The following is a 5839-nucleotide window of genomic DNA, read 5'->3' on the forward strand; positions in this document are numbered from 1 at the left end:
CTAAAGATTGAACCGTTGCTTAATAGATTTATAAATAAATTATTTACCACTACCCAATAATAGTTCTTAGGTGAACTTAAAAGAATTAACTTTTAAGATAAAATATTTTCTCTCACCAAATTTTTTATTTGTACTTACTATTATTAAGTTCCGATTGAGATTCTCACAAATCAACTGGGCACCAATTTAATTAAGAAAATTAAGAAAATGTCCTTCTTTAATTAAAATAAATGATATTATTCGAGGGTATGTTAGTTTTTCATTGTAACTAAAACTAATAAAAATATGCATATGATGGGATTTGAACATGTATCAATTAGATTAGTAAAACTTTAAATTTATGACTTAACTAAAACTTTATTTTAATGTGTTTTATATCTTTTTTCTAAAATATATTCAATTTATTATATCTATCAGTTGTATATGTTAATAATATTATTTATTGAGTTGGTGTCATATGTCAACTCCACATCAACTCACAATTATTGACAATACCATAATAAGCATATTATTATTATTAAAATAAAGACCGTTGTTAAAATTTTCAAATAAAATATAACAATAATCTAAGATGTTTCATAAAATCTTTATATAAAATATAATAGAAAAAAAGAAAGAGTGATGAATTACTGTATTAAATACATTAAACCTATAATTTTTGAAAAAAATTAACGCATCACTTTTATATATTATAAAAATAAGAACTCAAAATTTTCACTAATTGATAGGATTTTATATTGAGGACTACATCTACTGAAATTAAGGTGCATGAATTAATTTCACAAGTTGAGTAATTTGACATTTTTATTATTACTTTAAAAGTAAAATATAATCGCTAAAATAAGTTATTGAAACTAAATAATAATTTTAAAATTTATATTTTCACAAACATATTTTTATGTATGTAATTGAGGTGTGATTTTATGTATATGTAATATATAATATTACGAAATTAGTTGGATTCCGAAGTTTACCATTTACGCTAAAAAGAATTATAAATATATATTTTAAGAAATATTGAACATACTGATAATGACACATATAAAACAGTATTCCTACGAGGAGGTTACTGGCCACCTTGTCTCATAAACTAACTTGTATGTGGCTAATAAATCATGTTTTTATACGTTTTATATTATATTATATTATATTATATTATATTATATCAGTATACATTTTGTAAATGAAACACGGAAAAGGGACGGAAAAGAAAATAGGTAAACATATATTTAAGGAAACTAATAGTTCTGGATAACAAGTCATGTCATGGCCTTGAACCCATGTCTAATGTTAGGTATTTTTGCAATTGTTTGGTAGATAATAATACCAAAACGAAAAAAAGAATGTGAAAGGAATGTATGCAAGTATGATGGCAGGAAAAGAATGTCTGCGTCGTCAAGAGTTGAAATTTTATTAGAAGAATGGAGCAGTGTTACTCACAAGCAGTTTTTTTTATCATGTTTACCAGCCGAATTTTAAAGTTAGTAGAGATTTTGGTTTCTCATTAATCATCAGAACAAAACTTTTTTAGTACCACATAAAACACAATATATATTTTTATGTATGCGCATATATTTCATTACTTAGTTAAACACGTTTACTGGATCGAAATCCTCGAAATGAACCGATATGCTAATAAGGGTCTTCTAAACACCTGAATAGGCGAACAATGGCAAGGAGAAAATATTTGGTTATTGTTTCAGTCACTTTGAGATGAATCAAGTTTAGAGACGGATTCATGTGCTTCCGACTTCTTGTGATGTATAAGTAAATTATGAGAATGTCGAAATTTGTATTAAGATGCTTCCGGATACTTAAATCAATGAAGGAGCTTGGTACTAAAGAAAGTAAGAGATATACCATTAAGAGGAAGAAAATGATCCCTTTCAAGTTCAATGATTCCAGAACATGATTGTAATTAAATGCCAACCCTACTTGGTGTTTAGTTTTTGTTAGAATTAAGTGACCCAAATTCTTATTTAAATAAAATACAATGGTAAAATAAAATAAAAGTAAAAATTCATATAGAACTACACTTTTTTTATTTTATTTTAGAATAAGGTTTTTTAAACCTTATTAAACTCCATCTATTTGATATTGAATAGAATAAAGTGTTTTAATCTTATTACACTCCTTCTATTAGAATATGGTTTTACAAGCCTATAAATAGATATTGTCTACTCTTCTTGTAATAATTTGAATTCGACATAGTGAATTATCTTCTCCTCTGCCCGTGATTTTTTCCCGAAAGGGTTTCCACGTAAAAATCTTTGTTCTTTATTTTTCTCTCTTTTTTCTTTGCAGTACATTGTCATTATTGACGTTCTATTTTTTCACAAATTGGTATCAGAACTTCCAGGTTGGTCATCTCAATCACGGTAATGACATCTTTGAAGTATGAAATTTCGCTGTTGGATCGCAACACCAGATTCACGTTGTGGCAGATAAAGTTGCAGACAGTTCTTGCACAGATAGACTTAGAGGATGCCCTACTAGGGATAGATAAGATGCCATCAACATTGACGGAGGAAGAGAAGTGACATAAAGATCGAAAGGCATTAACACAGTTACATCTACATTTTTCTAACGAAATTTTACAGGATGTGATGAAGGAGAATACCGCCTCTGGATTATGCAAGTGGTTGGAACAAATATGTATGTTGAAAACTCTAACCAGCAAGCTACATATGAAGCAACATCTTTATGCTCATCGATTGGAGGAAGGTGTGTCTGCGCACGAACACTTAACAGTGTTTAAAGAAATTCTCTCAAACTTGGAGGCCATGGAGGTTCAGTATGATAAGGAAGATCAATGGTTGATTCTATTTTGTTCGTTGCCCCCGTCTTATTCAACCTTTAGAGACACAATTTTATATAGCCACGAGTCTCTCACAGTTGATGAGGTTTATGATTCTTTGACCTCGTATGATAAGATGAAGCATCTTGTGGTTAAACCTGACTCTTAGGGAGAGGGTCTCATTGTTCGTGGGAGACAAGATTGGAATGTTGATGATGATCGTGGAAGGACACAGGAACAGAATCCTCGCGGTAAATATAAGGGTAGATCAAAGTCTTCAAATAGAGGTAAAACTTGTAATTTCTGCAAGAAGAAAGGGCACATTAAATCTGAGTGCTATAAACTACAAAACAAGATTAAAAGGGAGGCCGTGAATCAAAAGGGAAAACAACCAGGAAAATCAGGTGAAGCTGAAGTTGTAGCATACTACAGTGATGGTGAACTTCTAGTTGCTTCTGTCAACAATTCTAAAGTGAGCGAGGAGTGGATCCTTGATTCGGGCTGCACCTTCCACATGAGTCTCAACCGGGATTGGTTTACAACCTATGAAATAGTGTTTGAATGTGTTATTTTAATGGGAAATAATGCTTCGTGTAAAATCATAGGTGTTGGAACAATTAAAGTTAAGATGTTTGATGGAGTTGTCAGAACACTTAGTGACGTGCGACATGTTCCAGAATTGAAGAGAAATTTAATTTCGTTGAGTAATCTTGAACTCTCTCCATGATCGTTCTGTTCATTCGTTCTGTTTTTCAATCATAGTTTTCCAAGATTTAAATGTGGAAAACACATCACTTTTCTACTTCAGGAAGAACACCCAATGTATGCCGTTGAATGCTAACTTACTGAAGTCATTTGGGGCTGAAGCAGCCTCTACTGCATGTCTTTTAATTAACCGATTTAATCAACCGATCTCCATCCATTTCCATTTAGAAAAAGGCTCCACAAGAGGTATGGTCTGGTAATCCTGCTGATTATTCTGATTTAAAGATCTTTGGGCGTCCTGTGTATGCTCATGTTGATAATGGAAAATTGGAACTGGGATCCATTAAATGTGTTTTTCTTGGTTATAAAGCTGGTGTAAAAGGGTATAAGTTATGGTGTCCTGAAAATAGAAAAGTTGTGATTAGCAAAGATGTTTTTGATGAAACTGCTATGCTACCTAACTTATCTCTTAAAGACTCTTCCAATAAAGAACATCAAAAGCAAATGAAGCATTAGATTAATCCAGAATCTACAACAAATTTGACTCCTCAAGCCAGTATAGAATTTCAGAATAGAGTTGCTTATTCACCACAATACTCTATCGTCAAAAACATAAGTAGAAGAGAAATTAAACCTCCAAAGAAGTATGCCAAGGCTGATCTAGTTTCTTATGCTTTAAATGTGGTTTAAGATATAAATGCAAATCGAGAGCCATCTAATTATTCTGAGGCGGTTAACTGTGAAGACTCAGAGAAGTGGATGGTTGCTATGCAAGGGGAGATGAAATCACTCTACAAAAACAGAACATGGGATCTTGTGAAACTTCCTAAAGATAAAAAGGTTGTTCATTGTAAATGAGTGTTTAAAAAGAAAGAAGGGACTCCAAGAGTTGAAGAACCCAGATATACAGCAAGACTTGTTGCAAAGGGTTACGGTCAAATTCTAGGAGTGGACTTCACAGATGTGTTCTCTCCAGTTGTGAATCATAGTTTGATTCGAGCTTTGCTTGGTATTGTGGCCATGCGTGATTTGGAGCTTGAGAAATTATATGTAAAAATTGCATTTTTGCATGGAGAACTTGTAGAGGATATTTATGTGCAACAACTAGAGGGGTTTTACAGTCTCAGGAAAAGATGACTATGTTTACTTGCTAAAAAAGTCCCTTTACTGTTTGAAACAGTCACCAAGACAATGATACAGGAGGTTTGATTCCTTTATAACTTCTCATGATTTCAAAAGAAGTAGCTTTGACAGTTGTACTTACTTTAAGAAAAACAGTGATCCTTCTTTTGTGTATCTACTTCTTTATGTTGATGACATGTTGATTGTAGCAAAATATAAAGGAGAGATAAGAAAGGTCAAAGCTCAACTAAGTGAAGAACTTGAGATGAAATATTTGGGATCAACAAAGAAGATACTTGGTATGGAGATTCTCAAAAAATCCAAGGCAAAGATAGGGTTAAGATTATTAAACCTAAAAGTTCATTTCTTTTCATTCCTACCTTAAGCCTAGGCCTATTACACCTTTATGAAATACCTATTGATTTGGATGATTATGCCGGCTACATTAGTGAAGAGGAATTGCTAAGTTCAACATGTGAGGACCATTAAATTAGACATTGTCATTGCTTTTTTTTATTGATAAGGAAACATTGGTCTAATGGTAAATGTTATGTATGATGTTGAAAAACATGCACTCTATGACTTACGCTAGCATTTTTCTACACTTATAATAAAATTTTGAAATAACGTTTGCATATGAGTGACTTATCAATAAAAAATAGTTTGTGAGCATGATTTTGTTGATACATGATTGTGTGCAAAGATTGATGCTACTTAAACTTATTGCAAAATTTTCCTTAGCAAAAATTGTCCTTAGCAGTGGATTAAGTTTAGGGGTGTGTAAACTCAAAATTGGATAGGTTTTTTCTAGAAGTTTTTTCCACCTTTTAACTTAAAAATAATACTAATCTCGAGTATTTTTTAATTAATTAAGTGAATTTTATTCGTATTCCGATTATGGGCATGAATTTAGAAAAGAATAATGCAAATATAAGCTTAATTGTATTATTTTGGTGCATAAATTATATTATTTCATGTTATTTATTAATGTGTTATATTTTATTATGTAGGGGACCATGTAGTTGATTTGATAAAGAGCCTATTATAATATTGCATGAACATGAGCTATTTATTCCTATATTGGACGACAAAACCATGTTAAATAGGTCATCAAGATGTTACTTTGACCTAGAAAAAAAAAGGATGATACATGATTGACAAGTTTGACAAGTTCAGTGGGTCGTAAAATCGTCCAACCCAAGAGAAGAGAGGCCC

The sequence above is a fragment of the Gossypium raimondii genome, chromosome 6 (assembly GCF_025698545.1).
Source record: "Gossypium raimondii isolate GPD5lz chromosome 6, ASM2569854v1, whole genome shotgun sequence".
Lineage (NCBI taxonomy): Eukaryota > Viridiplantae > Streptophyta > Magnoliopsida > Malvales > Malvaceae > Gossypium > Gossypium raimondii.